The 19,930-nt window shown below is 40.6% G+C and overlaps 1 protein-coding gene across 4 annotated transcripts in view; it reads left to right on the top strand.

Annotated features, from left to right (window-relative positions):
• The first annotated feature begins 575 nt into the window (after positions 1 to 575).
• Positions 576 to 19,930, top strand: part of fam13b (family with sequence similarity 13 member B) — a 77,197-nt gene continuing 57,842 nt past the window's right edge. For all 4 annotated transcript variants that reach the window (XM_084353369.1, XM_084353370.1, XM_084353367.1 and 1 more), the window contains exon 1: positions 576 to 808. The gene's annotated coding sequence lies outside the window, so the exon portion shown is untranslated. The remainder of the gene's footprint in view (positions 809 to 19,930) is intronic.

The following is a 19,930-nucleotide window of genomic DNA, read 5'->3' as shown; positions in this document are numbered from 1 at the left end:
ATTATTATGTGTTATTTAGTTCAATTTAAGTGGACTTTGATCGCATGTATTTTAAAGGTACATCAATGTCAAACAGTGGCTTAATGTCTATTACCTATAAATACAAACTAAATAGTGTCCGACATGTAAAACCCAGTTCTGCTCTGTTCTGTTCTGTTCTGGGTCCATATACAGGTTAATTGCCCTGTCTAGTGAGAAACAGTAAAAATGACAGAAACTCACCCAGGACCAGAATAAAAGCCTGAAAACATGTGATGCATGACTTTATGCTGTAATGACAGTTTTTTAATGTGTATTATAGACATATTATATATTATATTATGAGCTGAGGTTGACATTTAAAAGAGAAAAACACCTTTGCCAAAATGTGATATACATAAACACAACCATAGTGATCCAGAACTGAGAGCTAAAGACGGATTAAAGAAATAAAAATGATATATATGGTGTATTGAAGTTTGTTTGTGAGGCGGGGTCAGTATTTGTCTCCCGCTGTGCTCACAGTCAGAGAGGCGGGGTCAGTATTTGGCAGGTTCGTCCCCTGAGGGTGTGTATGTGTGTATGCGTGTATGTGTGTGAGTGAGGGAGAGACTCGCTAAGCAACGAGCGACCTGCAAACGGGCATCCGAGCCAGTCCGAGCAAAAACAGGAACCACACTATCCTCCAGCGCCTCTGCGATGTTCCCGACGACACTTCTCCGCCGCCTGCTCTGATCCCGTCGAAGTTGCCGTCTGTCCAGACGTCGGCTCCAGAAAGCAGCCCGGAGATTAATGCATCGAGCTCCGCGTCGCTGTTTGTTTTGACCTGGTAAGGTACCCTGTAGCGACCGATTAGCTCGCTGTGCTAACAGCGCTTCTTCTGGTTCACTCAGCAGCATCTTAGTGGCTAATGCTAGCCAGCTAAGCTAACTGTGTCTGACGCTTTGTTTCGCCCCTTTGATGAATTATACCACACACGCAGTCTGTCAGCGTGTCTACTGGAGGAGTATCTTCATTCAGAGACTGGCGTCGAAGTGTTTGGTGCGTGTTGAGGCGTCTAAAGCTTCATCTGTGTTCACTGGGAGCTAACGGCTAACGGTTAGCAACGGAGGCAGTTCCATCACATCTGTGGCTCTTCCGCAGGCACAGCGAGCTAACTCGGAGACAGACACAGAAAAGCTGTCATACATTATTAAATATCTGAGGGGTTTTTTTTGGGATTCCACTTGCAAAAACGAGCAACGCATCCCGTTGTCAGTTGTGTAGGTGTTTAATAGTTCAGTTGTGTGCAGTCAGTAGTTGTGTGGAGGATGTAAGATGCAGTGTTGACTTCAGATTCGGCCGGTTTGTTAACGGTTACTGTACAGAAGCGTCTACAGGAACATACATCCTGTGTTGGACTGACTGAAGTTGTCGCTGCTCTGAACTGTGGCCGGTACTTTCGTTTTCTCTGCTGGCTGTTTCTAGAAAGCTTCCTGCTCTCAGATGCTCCAGCTCGGGGTCAGCGAGTGTCTGCTGGAATGTTCTGGTGTTTTGTGGCACAGTCTTTGCCATCAACCGATTTTGTCTGAGCTGTTCCCAGGAAATAGACTTTTTTTTGTGTGTGTGTGTGTCTGGGATTTGAATTCGTTTTAAAGATGTGATGGGCTGACTTTCATTTCTGGGCTCTCTGAAATCCTCTGCACATTGCATAATCGTATGCAGCCACTGCCCTGAATTAGAGAGGATTGGGCTCACCATATGGTGCACTGTACTGTGGGCATAAATGAAGGAACGAGCATGTATCAGGCCGGGCAAGTTTATTTGTACGGCACGATTCAGACACAAGGCAACGCAAAGTGCTTTACAGAGACATACAGCTGCATTGCAAACAATTAGGAAGACGTCAAGAAACAAAATATTAAAGCAAGAGTACACTGCACTGGGCAGGCACATTATTTTTGCATACTTACAGTACCTATTCAGGGACTACGGGTTAACAGGCCCATAGAGAAGTGTAGTTTGTAGTCTGAAAACCTGTAAATGAGTTATCAGTTTTGCATAACTGGTTCCCTCGTCTCAAAGTCTCTGAGGTTTTTTTAATTGATTTTCGGTTGAAAGCCTGAAATAAAGTCTTAACACAGGCTTAAGATATTTACACGTTTTGTTCTACGACATGTAATACATGATTAAATGTCCCACAATTTAATCATAAAGCACTTATTTGTTTTAAAAGAGGCGGTTGCTAACAAGTGGCTGAATAAGACTACTGTTGTCACAGACATCAAGCGTCATCACAGCCAACACGAGACTCATCGACTCACTTTAATTACAAACTATTCTAACTCTGACTTTACAACTTGTAGATCAATTTATAAAGAACGTGTATAATAATTGTGTAGTAAGAAGCTTAGTGGTGGTGACATTTAAGTCATGCGACCGCAGTGTAGTCTGTCTACAGTCCAATATCAGCTCTTTACTTCTAGCGATTTCATTTACACTTCGAAAATCACAAAAGTCGTGTTCATCTGTGAAGATGAAATTATCATAAACTTGTGTTTGCCACAGAGATTATTTTTGGCGATATTCCAAAATAAACTTTATAGGAAATTTAATATGTTCTATAAAAATATGTTTATAAATCGCTGCATATCAGGCACCATAAACACAGATACGTCTGTGATAGGCAAATATTGGCTGTTAAAATCGGCCAACAGATGCACCGGTCAGGCTCCAGTTATTAATCTGCTAACAGCTTAAAGACGATTAATTGTTTAAGTAGTTTTACAGCAGAAACAAAACCAGTCTGAGGTTCCAGCTTTTTATTTGTGAAGCTTCGCTGTTTTTCTTTGTCTTCTACGATAGTAAATTGATATTTTTACACTGTTAATTGGACAAAACAAGCTATAAAGAGAAGTTTAAATATATTAAAGGACTTTAAATATAATACACTTGTAAGAGAAAATATTAGGAAAACAATGCCAGTATTATAAATAAATGGAGTTAAAGTAAAAACAAGCCTGAGAATGGAAGACTGACATAAAGGAAGTTATGATGTGCTGTGTTATATATGATGTACTGTAAATAACTGTTCTGGCAGCCTTCGATGCTTCTGCAACACATGCTGACTAGATAATGCATCTACGTGTGTATGTATGTATACAAAAACGAAAAAACCTCTTTTTGTCTGTATTGTGTTTCTATGAGGGTTTTTGGGTTCCTGACTTCTCAGCTGCAGCCACAACCAAAACCAGTTGAACTTAAACTGCAGCTACTTTCAGAATACACACGATCTATAGTCTTATCTGAGGGGCTCGTGTAAAATCAGTTGTATACCTCAGTAAAGTTTAACCTGTTAGCAAAACAGCTCAGTTATTGTGCAAGAGAGATATGTCCACAGACGGGCTGGAGTAAAGGTCGACCTCGCAGTGGTGCTGATGTTGGAAAATGTTAGCAAAACAGTTGTTGAGTCAGCTATTGAAAAAACATTGGGATTGATGGTGTAATACACTTAGTGGAGAGTATTAGGTCCACCTAGTTAAACTAATGCAGTCTAATTCAACAGCCCTGTAATAAATCCCCTGCTTCGTGAGGATTATAATGTTCAGTTTTTGTTGGCGCTGTTTTAGAGACAGGTTGATCCAACTCTATGGTCATTTTGGGAATTGTTGTTTGTGGTGCTGTTAAATTGTAATGTGTTATAGTGAAGTGAGGTGTATTTTTAATATATATATATATATATATATATATATATATATATATATATAGATATATATATATATATATATATATATATGTGTGTGTGTATTTTTGAATACAAATTGCCACGTCTTTGCTTGAAAAATGTCTGCAAAGATTAATCAATTTTCCGAATACTTGGCAACGTATTTTCTTTACATGGACTAATTTATTAATCGACAATAAGTCGCAGCGCTGTTTGAAACCGAGCATATCCTAATGTTGATTTAGCTCCGTGACAATGCAATTAAAACGCAAGGTCACTTAGACACTCAGGCCTTGCCATGACTGGCATTCATCCCATTAAGTGTACCTCAGCTGAACCTGTAGCCTTTATGTGAGGGCTCTCACGTATGCACATACCAACAGTGTCAAAACTCTCCAACCTCCCGCTGTGTGAGATAAGACAGTGTACGAAAGACGACCCATAGTTTTTATATGGAAGGAAAACACACGCACACACAGCAGTCACAGCAGTGTCATAACCACACAGCTGCCTGCAGTGTGGGATTGTTGTTGCCAGGTCAGTGAGTGGTTGTTTTAGACTCTGTGGACGGGGGCCAAGCTAAACCAAATGTGGTCCAAATCTCTCTGAAGCCTGACCCACACTGCCAGAAATTCACCAGATTTAATCCGTCTGCTTGTGTTCACACCTGTATGGAAATATGTTTCATAATCGCACGGTTAACTGGTGAAAATGTAATTAGCTTTTATAATTAAACACTTTACTTGTGCTCTTTTGCAGGATAAGGTAGAATAATCAGACACTCGTAGCTTTAAGTCATTTCAAAGAGTAATCAAAGCGGTTCGGTTGGATAGAAATAGAATAATACAAAGGAAAAGAGACATGTCAAGATCTGACAAGGAGCCTTGGAGCATCATGCTCTGGTGTACAGTATGTCAGAATGGGCCAGAGGCAGTTTCATGCAGTGTGGCACTGACCTGGCCCAAAGATTGTGTAAATGGAGATGCTCCATTAGGCAGCTGAAATAACAAAGGCTTCTACAGGGGGAAAATCTTTTATTCATGTGTTGTTAACTCTTCCTATCAGAGAAAAGGTCCATAAGAGCATTTCACTTTCAAATCCTGGACTAAACTACACTTAGAAAACAGTGCATGTCCATTCAAACATAGTAAAATCACAGACTGGGTTTTACTAGTGAAGGAAGATTTATTTATACCTGCAGATGGGAAAGGACAATCTTGTTAATTACAGTGTTGAGAGCAGAGCTGAAAATATCAGTCGATTAATCAATGAGTTGGTTCACAAAAGATGGATTAGGAACTGTTTCGATATTTGATTAATTGCTGGAGTCTTTTTGTTTTCCAGTTAAATGATGTCATGATCAGCTGGTTCAGCTTCATGCAGGTTTTCTTTGTCTTCCATCAGATTGAACAGAATATTTTTGGGTTTAGGCTGTTTCATTGTGTACTGTTTTCTGAAATTTTAATGACCCAACAGTTAATCAGTACATTGAGAAGATTTATTGATAATCAAAAGACATTGTTAGTTACAAAATAATATAGAACGAGCAGACTTTTCAATTGTTTTAGTGTCAGCCCAACATGAGAGCTCTGCACTTGGTTAAAGTTTGCTCAGTTGAGCATTTTCATTGTTTATCCATAAATTAAACTAAATATGTAGTTATAGGGAATTCTGTCCATATCACACCCTCCAAACCAGATATGTGCATCTAATGTAACTTAATTAGTTCAGTTCCTAATCTGTGGAGCGTATTAGTAGATAAATGGGATTTTTTGTGGCTGGTGACGTCTTCTCCTCTTTGCCAGGAAGTGTCGCTATGGTGATGGCAGGGGATTTAGTGAGCTCTTAATTTTACTGTAGCTGTTGGACAGGAGCGCATAATCTTTATTATGCGTTACGATTTTTCTGTACTGTGCTGAAACAGAAGGCTGCTGCTCGGGTATAAGAAGAAGACAGATGGAAAAATCCTGTGCCGGGCAGCTGGTTGGGCTGAAGTAATCTGGGGCTGAGAGCATGTCCTCTGTAGGTTTAAGGGATGTGCTCTAACTGTACAGCGTCTGCTGAATGTGTGAAGCCATGAGAGATTGTACAGTGATGCACAGTATTTCCAGTCATGTGACGCACAGAAGTCACATGACAGGAAATACAAGATGACAATCAGTCATAGCCTTTATCTGCAACCTTTGGCACCGTTTCCTACACTGAGGAGATCAAGTCTGCCGTTTTCCATTTTAAGATATTTTAAAACTAAGGTGTAACTGGAAAGCCCCCCCGAGTCCTAAATAGCTCTTTGCACATCTCCAAATGTCCACTTACTCACAGTCAGATAGATTTTTACATTATATATTAACGTACAAGTGAAGGACGTGTCACTTCCAGGATGGTCTGTGAGAAAATCCTTCAGACTGCACTGTCGGTTTGCTTGGTCACTTGTCAGCGTACTCTCACAGCTGGTGTTGTGATCTATTGTTTACACACAGGCACAAACAGATGGAAATGACAGGACTTGCACTATTCTGTGTACGCTACAGTATTTGTTGTGTGTTAATTGAGTCTCATTCAGTTCACATATAATAGACCAAAGATGGTTTATTCAATGAGAATTAACCACAGGCTTGGGATTTCTTTATTGATTCACGTTAGTCCCACTTCCCAGTTGCACAGTCGTTGCTTTCATAGAGCTGTCAGGCATGTACAGAATATAAAGACAACAGATGGAGAGGGATCTTTTTTTAATGCAGCAAAGGCAGAAGCATACTGGCTGGTATTTTAGTGTGCAGTGGTCTGGAAATTTCCATCAGCATGAGACAGAGCAAGAGAGAGAGTTGATTAAGATCAATACTAAATCAATAAAGCTCAATGTCGTTGTCTCAGACGAGGCTGAGCCCGGTGGCTCTCTGCTAAGGTTTGGATCACACTCGGTCCACGATGCAGTGATGTGGCCCTGAATTGTAGTTCTGTGTTGTGAGTCACAGTGAAACACTTTGTGCACATTTTATGCCTCAGGCCTAAATAAAGAGAGAATAACTGTCACAGTATCATGACCCCTGTGTTGTGAACTGATCCAGATCCTCAGCTGACTGTAATATTGCATCCCTACATATAAATAAACAGATTTTACTTTTATTAATTTACAGTTTTTGTTAAACTGGCAGAAACACCACAGAGCTGATAACGAATGAAAACAATATTTTTCTGAATAAATCCCGCTCATGCCTGTACGAGGTTATATGTCATATGACATATTATTATTATGTACATTTGCAATATTATTAAAACTGTGGTAGCTGTTCCTTTTTACATCTTAGGGCGTATTAGACAAGTGTTGTGGGCAGTGTTGCAAACAGGGTGCAAAATTAGCCAAATGGCTTGTGAATGTTCAAATTTTACCAGCCGCTCAGTGGATTACCATTGTGCTTTTTTTGGCTGATGAATGAAGCACATCGACCAGCTGGTGGCTGGTGCTAATTCTGAGCCCTGGTAAATCATTGAGACTGATAGTTTTGTGGTTATGTTGTATTTTTGCCTTTTTGGTATTTTTTTGAAAGGTGTTTAATTAGCTGATCAGATATCCTTGTCTGGTTCTTGTATCTAGTTTCTTCATCATGTTTCCAGAAAATGTAATATCACATTATCCGTGTTGTAATAAAAAACAACATATGACATAGAGGATTTAAACAGTGCAGATGGTTGTATTAATATCACCCCACACCCATCCCTGTTTATGCACAGATAATGCATTCAACACATTCAGCGTTATCTGAGCCTGAGTGTTACAGAAGTATGACAACAGAGCTCCTTTGCAGCACAGAGGTGGAATAAAACTTCATCACATGAAGCAGGTGTGTGTGATATTTCATGTCCGCGTGCAGCCTGTTTAAGATTAGTTTTCATTTGACACAGGTAAGTCGTCACTCTGCTCTGCTTTATGGTTGGAGGAACCGTCCTTTGACCAGAAAACCTGAGTTTATTACTTAGGCCAGTGAGCACTAGGGATGCAATTTTGTCGTTGACTGTGAACGCTAAAGGGCTAACAGAAATTATTATACATAGAGCATTACATCGTAAGTCCTGTAAACAACTAGAATGGCACTGAGTTGAGTGTATACCTCCGTCAATGCTCAACACTCCCCTTTTGTACTAACTTTCCAGCCACCTTGAAAAACGCTCTGTCAAGCAATGTTAAAGAAAGTGAAACAAAAATTCCTGGATCCTGATCCGCACCGAAAGTTTATGGGGTCTGTTCTGGGCTGAGACCCATCCTCCATCAACTGTCGCGGAAATCTGTTCAGCAGGTTTTGTATAATCCTGCTGACAAACCAACCAACCAACAAACAAACACTGTGGAAACAGAGAAAAATCTCTTCTACATAAAAATACTTCTAGAGGGACAGTCATGATAACAGAGCTTCACTGGGTGTATATAATGCACAGGCATGCTTTAAATTAGTCCTTTATCTGAGATGTTTCACTGTGTTGCATATCAACATTGCTCGGTTTGATTACTTAAAGATCAAACGCTGAAAATAGCTCTTGTCAAATTGTGAAGCCCACATGCAAATAAGTTGCATAAGCAGACATTTCATTAGGCATTTATGTAAAGAGCTGTGATCTAAAGCTTTTCTTTGGTTTTCAGAAAAAAAGTAAGTTTGACTGTTTTAAAGAGTCAATAAAGAGACAGAACAGACAGAAAAACAAAGAAGAGTCTGCACGACTGTTCGCCCAGATAGCAACCAAGCAAACTTCATGCAAATGTCCTGAACAAATTGCTCCACTCCTACAGTTGCCAACACAGAGCTGCACTTGTTTCCACTGTAGGCGTGCAGGCTTTCTGCAGTGTCACAGCCCCTCAGGCGAGCAAAGAATGGATCTTATTTTCCTGTTTTTCGAGGTATTTTTATGACAGCCCATCATAAAAATGTAGTGCACAACGGCATGAAAGGGTGGAGACTAAGATAACCAGGAGTGTAGTGAAGCAGGTTTGAGGCTGGAAGACCGCCAGTTCAGAGAAACTCCCTCTTCCTTCAGCAAATGCTATTAAGCAGGGCACTTAACCCTGGCTGAGGAAGTGCGTAGTGGCAATTAACTGCTAGCTGTTGAAGGCTTTGGTTGCACTGGGGTGTAACTGTACAGCATGCATAGGACGTGTGAGATTAGTGATTAGAGTGTCGGTACCCTTGAATCTTTTCTTAGATTAATACAATATCGGATTGATGTGCTGGAGATTCGGACCATAAATAATGATGATCCTCGTCGGCGATGTATCTGCAGATTATTTTCTTGATGAGTTGATTAATTGTTTGGTCTGTGAAATATCAAAAAACACAAAAAATATCTGTAGATTAAAATCTCCTGTCCAAAACACAAAAACATTCAATTTAATATTGAAGAAAAGCAGCGAATCTCTACTCTCTGTGTGACGTTTTTTTATGAAAAGTGCCTCAAACATTTATCAAGTAACAAAATTATAATTTTCTGCAAGTCAACTAATTATCTCAGCCATCTAATGAATATGGTAGGCTGGACCGGTCTGAGTATATGGAACAAGCTCTGGATGGGTTCGTTGCCTCAGGCAGCCATATTCATCAGATCCTCAGGCTTCAAAGGAATAATTAAAAATGACTAGTTGGACAGATTATTTAAGCCTTATCACTCCTTTTTCTACTGTATATAATATCAGAATAAGTCTTTTAATAGGATCATAATTTTTGTTGGACCTTCCCTGCATCTCCAAAATAAATAAAGGGAAGATTCTGGTACTAGAGATAGAGATAACAAGGCCTGAAAAAGCCTGTGTCCCCTGAAGACATGTGCTTATTAATTCATCACTGACAGGGCTAGCCTGGGAGGAGCAGCTAAACTAGGCTAAGGCAGTGAACTGCTGCTAGTGATTCAAGGGCAAACACTGGCTTTACTGCCTCAGCCTTTTACCCCTACTCTGCCTCTCTTTACCTCATGTATTCTCATTTCCCCTGTCACTTTCTCTCCTCTAATCTGCCTCCGCCATTCTCTTTCTGATGCTCTTTTATTCTCCATGACGCTGCCTCTCCTCTTTTTATTTTTCCTTTCATCCATCTTTCATGCACGCCCCCCAGCCTGACTTGACCTGCTGATATCGCCTGTAAAAGATTATCAAACATTTCAGAACGATGAACAAATGCTGACCCACTATATCCTGCAAACCTCAAGGCTATCAAAAGAGAAACTTTGGATAATTTGTGAACTCTAATTAGTACTTTGTACCCACAAGTTAATCATTTATTCACCACTACTTGAGTCTTCTTGACCTCAAATTAGTTCATTTTCTATTACTAAAGCCAAAATATTACTGAATTATTTCCCTGAAATAATTAGCATTCAGCTGCAAGTCGCTGTCGTAAACGGTTTCCTCAAATCGCCACATTTACTTCCTCATTTTGACTTTGAATTGTGTTTTAGGGAAAAAAGTGATTGTGGGTTGCAAATTAATAATTTGAAGGGATCAAATCACTAATTCGTGTACATTTTAGGGGATTGATTACTACGCTTTTGTTTTCTGATTCAGGCTCACTAATATCCCTCTCTGTCTGCTGTTGCCATTCATGCTGTTTACCCCCATTGAGAAGTGGGTTTGTTGGATAGGAAAGTCAACTAATTATTGACAAATGACACAGCAGTAATGAGGCCGCATGTAAGAGAGTTCATTGTGCAAACAGTACAGATAAACAAGCAAATAGATGAGTTGCATGGTGAGCAGGATTGCATGGTAAATAAACTGACAGAGTAGAAAAAAAGGTGGATAGTGTGCACATCAACATCCAGTTGTGTACAGATGCAGGGCAAAGAGGACACTATGCAGCTCGCTTTTTGTCTGCATGGATGTTTGCACAACGGTGACCTTGTAGGTCAAATGCTGCATTGGTAAAATGTTTTGAGAGCTTGAAAATCTTGGGTGTATAAACCTCTCCTTTGTCTGAGTTAACTGACTGACAAGGGTAAATAGGTCGACAGACAACAGTGGACAGACAGACGAAGAGGCAGCTTGGCTCAGATTCAGAGAGAACATGTTATGTGATGCACCTACATGCTTCACTTTTCATTAGAAGACATTCTTGCATTTTGACTCATGTCATGCAGTGCTATATTTATATAATTAATAATAATAATTAAATTAATTAATTTTTAAAAAATAATTTATTGTTGTTGTTATTATACATGGTTTGTTACCATTTGTGTGCCATCACTTTTATGCAGCCATATTTTATTTTGTCATGATATTTTCTTTATGTAAATAGAAGTTGTAGAGAACATGACTTAGAAAGTTAACACTGAGGTGGTGGCTTCAAATACTGGCACTCGGTTTTCTGCCTCTCGTTGCATGGTCGATCATTTCTTATCTTTGTCATGGATGTGTATTTTTGAAATGGTGCACAACAACAACAAAAACTGAAACAGTTGGATTGATTGATTAGTGTTAGTGTTAGTTCAGAATATTGTATATTTGAAGTAACTAAAAATCCAGTTGGCCTCAACAAATATAGCCAGAAAACCTTTGTTATGGCCAGCTCTTTAATAACCCATTTTCTCTTGTTAACATGTTTTGTCTAGAGAACTTAATGACTTACTTCGTAGAGAAGAACATGAGTGACCAGGCAAAATCCCAAAGACGTTGAGTAAAAGTGCCTTTTGGAGAAACTGCATTCGAAGGGAATTGCCCAGCAAAAGCTTCAATGCATGGATAAGGCTGACGTCTAAATGCTGACCTGCACATTTTTGCTGATTAATCCCCAGTGTGCACGCATATCTGAGATGTGGTTAAAGCTCTGGTCTACGATCTGAGAAAGGTTTGAAAAAAGCATCCCCCCACACACACACCCCTCCCCTCTGTGCTCCTTAACCCCTCCCCTCCGAGCTTGTATCGCTCTCCCCTCGGAGTCCCGCGACACACCCCCTCCGGCTACAAGCTTTTTTTTTTTTTCTCTTCAACGAACTTTATACGTCCCGCAACAAGCACCAAGAGCAACAAGCCGGCAGAAACCAAATACAGCCCAGCTTTGAATGCGGAGTAACGATGTCGGATTCACAGATAAAGTTATTACAATGCACGTTGAAACTCGCGTAAATCTTGTAAGTCATTACAATGTCCACAGCTAAGCTCCACAGCCAAGCTAGCGTTACGTCATTAGCATGCTACAGCTACGTTACCTTACAGCTACGTAATAAGTTACAACAGCTAAGTTAGCCACTTCTAAAAGTTATTGAGGGCCAAGAGACTAACAGATGCTGCCGTCAGCTTTCATCACAACGATCGCTTCCACATTGTGGCTGAAAAACAAACCTATGTGAGTCTCGGAGCAACTGTGTGTGTCCCAGCTGCTGTCTGAGCAGCACCAGACAGCAGCTGGGACACACACAGCTGCTCCGAGACTCACACAGACCGCGACACAAACGTGCCCGTAGACCGTAATCTCTTGTTTATGACAGATAAGACACACAAATACACACATCATAACGCCTATATGATAATCCATCATATTGATTTAGCAAAGGCTTCACTGAAAACAAATGGACAAGACCGGGAGGAGGGTTAGCAAAACAGTTGAGTAGTGACTGGGCGAGAGGTTGTTATGGAGAAATAAATCCGGACAAATAAGATAAAAATCCGGAAATAAATCCAAAACCCCTCCGCTTCGCGTTGGGATTTCATCCATCCCTTCATTCATCTTACTTGCTGCTTCATTTAGCTGCCACGAGCAAATAAATAGGCTGATTTGGTGTAAACATGTTAGCAATGTTAGCTTGTTGTTAGCTTACAATGCTAGCATAGAGGCTAACGTCTCCGTCGAACAAGTAAACAAGTGTTGACAACACTGCAGAGACAGACACCGTCTAATAACACAGAAACAAACTAACGGCAGCTTTCACAGTCATCAGCAGCATCGGCATGAAAGTTATCTGTGTCACAACATCCACAATAAAGACGAAGGTTACCTGCTCAACAGAAACGCCGCTGTATCAGCACCGGGTCCATATCTTCACGGACCTTTCGCCACCGTTCAAACGATGACCCGATGTTTATTCGGTTTGAGCCCGCTTTGTTTCACATGTCGCTTTGTGTCTTTTCAGTGACAGACTTTCTTTCTTTGACTCTTTGTCGGTGGGGCAAGCAGAGGCAGCTGAACAGCTCAGGGCAAAACAAACCTCTTGTCCGCTTGAAGTTTCAAATGCGGAAGTGGGTCGGGACCAGACGTGAGCAGGAGCAGGAGAGTGAGCGAGGATTGGATCGGAAAATTGATCCAATAGGAGCCATCCGGGCCGGATGGTTCCTATTGGTCAATTTCTTTTCAGTTTTACAGACACTAGAGAGAATGGATTTTTTTGGTTCCTTTTATTCTCCACATTGTGTAGGTGGTACTATTGGGTCATAACCACCATCTAAATGATGTTAATAATAATAACAAATCTTTCAAATCGTAGACCATAGCTTTAACAGCCATTGTGAAATATACAAAGACACAGTCAAACTCCGTTAAAGTAACAGATAGAAAAAGATACAGTAATTAAGTAAAGAGTTTTCACAGTTTGAACTTACTCTCCTCCTGTTGTGCATATTGTCTACATACTTTTGTGTTTACTTTTGACCTTAGTGTCATGGTCACCCTCAGTCCTCACCTCTCACTGTCACTGCTAATGGTTGACAGCTTAAAATGTGCAGAAGCAGGTTAAGGGTCAACATCTGCAACACTTAACCTTCAGCCTGTTTAGGTGTGTATGCGTGTTTGTTTGTGGGTTTTAATGGGAGTTGTGTTACCTTGCTGTGTACGGGTATGCTTCCAGACCACAGGCTTTCATTTGCAATTGCCTCATTCTTTAAACCACGGAGTGATACAGCTATGTACAGTGTACATGTGCAGCTGAAAACACTCGCTTCTTATTAAGTAGGTTATTTTTTAGACTTCCTGTGATGCAGCTTCCTGGATGGCTAACTTAGTTCAAGTCGTTATTGTGTGCACAGTATTGCCATCTGTACATAGAATGGCATTAACTAGTGCAACACACTAGTCCAGTTGCCCTGAGATAACATGCACCCAAGGAGAATTCAGTTCTCACCCTTGAAGCCTTTTTTCTCATAAAATTGAAAAACAAAATTCTTACATTCAAGCAGAGGACATTTAAGAACGTCATCTTGGGCTTTGGGAAACACTGATGGACAATATTCACAGTTTTCTGACGTTTTATAGACCAAAAGCAAACTGCCACTTCCTGCTGTTGCTCTGACAGCAACTGTCTCACCCAGCTGTGAAAACTGTCTCCGGTCACCAGTGAAGGGAGCTGGCAGGTCAGCTCTCACATCAATTAACATAACTGGACAGGCTTAATAGGAACGTAATGAACGGGACATGGGGATGCAGTGCATTGACCAGCTAAAACATCTTATCTTCATTTTCTCTCCTGCATATCACAAATTCCAACTAGTTATCACTGTTCAAAATTATTTTCTCCAGCTGTTAGCATCGGGTTTATCTTTCTGTCTTTTTAGCTCCTCCTTGATCATCTGCGATAGTGTTAGTTCTCGTCCACCTGACAGACGAGATAATTCAGCCCACGTTCCATTTCAGGACATTTGTTGGACTTTTTTTTTGCTCGGCTCGGCAAAAGCCCAACCTTAAATTTACTTTCAGGGGTGGTTAACTCTGACTGACACACTTTAAACACACTTGAGGACACCTGATAAACCCACAAACACTAAAACAATCGTGTACTTATTTGTCTTGGTAGGTTTATATTTGTTTGTCACATGAACTCATGGACACAGTGTGACAAGTTGTTTTCATTCCATCGGTGACAAAGCAGATAAGGATCTCAGTCTGATGTTTGGTGATCGATGGAGCAGATTCGTATCTGTGTGTCTCTGTGCTCTTGCAGATTCAGCCCACACTCACACCTTCACTGTTTGTGTCCTACTTTTTTAGGTGTGTGCTTGTTTGGATGTGTCAAGTCATGCGCGCACTGGAGAGTACAAGGAAGTTATGCGTATGTCACAGTCACGGGATGTATGTTTTTAGAATGGAGCCAACAACTCAACACCATTGTCAAATACAGAAATACCAGGCGCTCGTTCTCGGCTGATAGTTTTGTGGAGATTCAGGCTGGAGAGCAGAGGTAGGCGGGTTCAGCTCAGTAGGTCACAGGTGATTTTCTGCTTGTTCTACCTGTTTAAGGTCAACAGACTCAATCAGCGCACACATTTAGGGATCAGTTTGTTTGTGAACAAAGAAGATTTTACCTTTTTTGGTTTTAACTGGTTAAAATGTGCTTTGATATGTTCCTTTTTAGCTTGTCTCCCGTCCTGGGGGTCGTAGACTTGACACAGAAATCTGATCGATCTTAACTTCAGAGGGCTCCTGTGGTCCGACCTTTCTGTCCGTCACTTTCTACTTTCCTGATGTTGGTGGACCATGACAGCTTGGCCAGCAGTGATAGAGTATGCAGAGTTTATCTTCTTTGATCTCTTTGTTATATTTGGGATTTAACAACATGATGCAAGATAGAGGAAATTTTTCTGATTTATTTATAACCTCTGGTGAATATTTAATCTCCACATTTGGTCGTGAACTTTGTTTTGATGGAGCTGAGGCTTCAGGGTTTTAGTTTTCATATGTGAAGCATGTAAAATTGTCTATGAAATATGAATGTACTTTTGTATTTGTTGAAGGGTTTTGCTTACATGTGCAGTGGTTATTTCAATAATTAATTTTTAATTGTATGAGGGAAGGGAACTCAGGGAAGTTATATTATTCAGGTTATGTTTTTGTTGATGTTATTGCTCCGGTTTTTAGTTATGGTCATGTTGTCTTCCATAAACATCTCCTGCTTGTTTTTTCAGCTTGTTTTGTTGCTGTGTGTTTAGTATTCAGTGAACTGACTGACTCAAAAATGACTGAACCAGTATTTATGATAAATGTGTCTCTGAAGCAAACTTCACGAGGTCAAACGGTAGTGCAGGTATTAAACCTGCTGTGACCTTTCTGTTAAAGCACATTAAGCTTTAACTCTGCCACCCTGCAGACCGCTGTCTGGCCTTCATCTGTGGTTTTCAGCAGGTGCTGCTTTTAGAGCACTAACTGAAATCTGATATACAGCAAGCTTATTTAAATATGCCGCTGTAACCTCTGTGGTCCAGTCATTATTGACAACTTACTGTGAATTAAGATAGGTACAGATTTCCAAATAGGTCTGTTTCCATAACGTACACCGTCGTACACTCTCCATGTTTTTATGTTGATCATTGTCTCTTCTGTTTCTTAAAGGAAATAAGAGGTTTTCTCAAAGTAAAATATTTACTTAATCTTTGAAACAAGGCATTTACCTTTACACAGGACTGATCAGAATTACAGGCACTCATCTGTGTTGTCTTTAACACTGGTTTGTGGTAGAAAAACAGAAGTTTGACACATCAGGAATGTAGCTTCAGGGCCCAGACACACCAGACAGACATCAGAGAATTAGCTGTGACAAGGGTTCACTGTGTCTCGGCCAAAAAGCTGCACTTGAACACACCGCAAAAGACTACAGCCGCTGGCCAGCTAGCTAGTACGTTCTGGGTCCGCGTGATAGGAATGACGAAGCTGCGTTTTTTGACACCACTCTCGCAATTATAGTTACTTCTAATCAAGAATATATCTGATAAACGAAGAAGAAGCGGACGCAAATAATGAGGAGGAACTGAGCTAAATGGGTGAACTCAAGGGTACTACAGTGATCGCCTCAGCATTTTCGTTTCTCTTCTTGTGCACTAATTAGCTGAAGAGCCAATCAGAGTTATTTCTTTCGCCGACGGGCTCCACAAGCTAAACCGGCCAAAAAGCTACAGCAAGGGCCAACTAGTGCTTAGAGCCGACCGTCGCAGCCCAAAGTCATCCTGTGAGTTCAGACCAAAAACAGCACTGTGCTCAAACCAACATGACCGGCTGAACTGCTGTGGGCATATTGCTTTAGGTATGAGTGAGTCAATTAAATACAATCAAAAATGCCAGATGAATAGTAGATCCTTGAGTTTTAAGGCTTATTAGATAATAAACCACTGCATGGTGGTTTATAACACTATGACATAATTTTACAACTCCTGGAAAGTTGTCATCTGACAGTTAATTCAGTCTAGACAGTTGCTGTGTAAACTATGGTATTACCCGTTTCAGGTTACAAAGTTATCAACCAGAAATCTGTGGCCAGTGACGGCATATTTTTGCTCAGTTGTCTTTGCCTGCGCCGCTGCTGTGTACATGCAGTTTTCATTAACATGAAAAAGGTTGCTAACTTTTTCTAACATCATGGCTTTATATCTTGTTTTTTAGCTCCTCATATACGTTTCTCTCCGTTGTTCTCATATTATCCGTTGGCCCTTTCGCCTTCCTGTCCTTTAGTTTTCTTTCTCACTTACTTTCTCTTTCTCTCTCTCAGAGCGCGGCCTTAACTTTCTCTGTTTCCCCTCTAACAATGTCCCCCATTGTTGAGCTGGAGGTTTTCAAGCATGATATCTGGGATTAAGACACACAGACAGACAGAAAGAAACACAGACGGAGACATTCTAGACTGTTCCATTACTGACCAAATCCTCCCTACAGAGGCCTTTTAGGGTCAGTTTTCATGGCAGACAAGGCACTCGTTTGGGAACATTGAGATCCCTAATCTCAGAGTGTCATTGTCCTCATCTGTCTGTTAAAGCTAAAGTGTGTTGAGCCTGGCAGTAAAAGCACTACGGTACTGGGCTACTCAGGACCTAAAATTGTTGCACAAAATAATCTGGTGTGTATTTGGTACCTTTTTGATTTCAATAGTAAAGGCCCTGACCCAGCACAAGCATTTCAGCTCCAAAAGTGGGATTTTCTCTAGCTTTTAAAGCGGCTTAGGACCAAGCAGTGCCAGTTTAGTTGGTTTTGGAAAGGATAGAGGCTAAAGAATGCCTTCAGGGGACTCTGCAACCTTTATGAGCAAACATACGACTCCTGAAACCCCAGTTTAATAAGTCTTAGTAACAGGAAAACCCTGAACATGTTTCAGCTCTTCAGCCAGCAACACATACAAAATTGCAAGGTTGAATATCCTTTTTAGGATTTGCCATATTTGCCCCTAAAATGGCAGGATAGCATGAGAGAAAAAATACTTTGGAGGTGGAAAAGGTGAAAGAAAATGACCTGTAGCTGCTGGAGGTGTTGTTTAAAATTCTGCTCAGGTTCTGGTGACTTCATACACGCTTTTATCCCTACAAGTGACAGTCGTAGATGAAGGGCCAAGCAATGTCTGTTCACAATCTACTGTCAAACTGGGAGCAATGTGATATAAACCCAGGCAGTTCTGGTGAACTGACAAGTGGAGTTCAGTTTCATTTAGCCCCGATTAATGTGAATGACACCAGAAAGAAGCTATTGGCTATCATGCTGTCTGGGGCTGGAAAAATGCTGAATATTGGCCCCGATAATCGGCCAGGCTGACAATCGGTCTATCCCTGATGTTGTGACTCGGCATCAGTGAAAGCTTCCTCCACTTTGGCAGAATGGTCCATCCTGCCCACCTCTGTGTATAAGTGACTCATGCAAATGTATTTGTCAAGTATTGTGATTTAGTCATAATAAAATAACAATAAACTCTGAGCCAAGAAAACCTCTCAAAGTAACTTGCAGGTGCATCAAAGTGAAGCTTTCTCTAATCTGTTTGGCTTGACTTGAAACTGAGGAGGAGGCCAGAACAGACCGAGGCCATTTAAGGCAGCAACTGATTAATCAGTCACCTCAGAGCTGCCTGAGCTTTAGAAAGGTTAACCGACTGAATGTTCAGTACCTTCAACACTGCCGAGGTTTCAGTCAATTTTGGAGCTTCCCATTATAGAAATGTATGTGTGTATAAGCAACCTTGTACATCTGCTTCAAATTAAATGTGCTTTATCATTTCAGAAGCTTTTAATGGACAGTTGGCTCTAAATGTGTGAAGCCCCTATATGATGATGTTCAGAATAAAATCACCAGTTTTTAAAGAGCTGAATGCCAAAGAAACATCCATCTAAAAGCTGTGACTGAAACATCGCTGTCCCACACAGGGAAAACATTTAGTGTGCTTCAAAGCTCTTGACAAGGACTTAGATTTTATATAATAAAAAAGTTAAAAGGCACAGTTAATGGTTTAGTCGCTCAATTCTAACTGTGGATTTTATTTTCCTTCATTCTCAATAAAAATGTTTGACTGCATGAATGGTTAATAACTTGTGGCTGATCTGGCTCCTTGTTTTTCCTTTGTACCCAAAATAGATAAAATAGCTTTTTCCTTGTATCTAAAAAGATTTCAGGGATCGCACACACGGCTGTTTTTAGAGTTTATAGCTTCCATACCACGGCACAGGAATTTGTTTCCACATGGTAGTTGCCAAAACTTGTAAAACTTCTGGTTATTGGCTAGATTTGTGCTACATGTTGCTGTACTTTATTAACAGAGCGGCCATTGTTTAAGTAAAATTTAAAGGAATTGAGTGATATAATTTCCCTGAATGACAATCCCGGGTCCTGCTGAGATCTACTCCTCTGCTCCTCTTGACGTAGAGGTGCTGCAGACCCCCTAAGTAGGTCGGATGACTTGCATAACGTGCAGCATAAAGATGAATGAAAGGAAAAGGACACAAGAGGCTAGAAGAGAAAATGAGGAGCAGCAGGACAGTTTATTCTAGTAGTAAAACAAGAATTAGACAGTTGAAACAGAGATTAGGCCAAAAACTTAGCAGGCTCAACCAGGTGCGTGTGCTCATTCATTATTCATTTTCAGATGGGCATAATGGATAAAAATGTGTCAGTGTTATTAATGATAACTGAGACGGATCAGAATGAAATAACTGCTCAGATTTGTACAAACCAGTCAAACTGTCGAGGCTCTTTGATTGTTCGATCAGTCAGTCATCTAAATGATTCATTCATTCATTTTTCTGTGGAGACACTTTATTTTCAGCTTTCAACAATTAGACATAACTCAAGTTCTGAATTATTTCATATCTAAGAACTCAATGTGATTTTTTACCTAGCAAATGTATTTTTCCGTCCTCCTCCCTCCCTCGGATTTTCTCTCGCCTTCACCATCTCTTGTGTTTTTTCAGTGTCTCTGACGTCATAACTCTCAAAAGTAGAGCTGTGTTTTTAATATTTTACCACACGGTCACGTTCCCATGTGGACTAACCCTTTTTCGTCTCATCCTGCTTTCTTTTTGCACTCTTGGCGGCCTCATTGAGC

The sequence above is a fragment of the Pagrus pagrus genome (genome assembly GCF_965226575.1).
Source record: "Pagrus pagrus genome assembly, chromosome: 5".
In the NCBI taxonomy this organism is placed as follows: domain Eukaryota; kingdom Metazoa; phylum Chordata; class Actinopteri; order Spariformes; family Sparidae; genus Pagrus; species Pagrus pagrus.
Note: the sequence above shows the minus strand (reverse complement) of the source record. Positions and strands in the feature narration are given on the sequence as shown.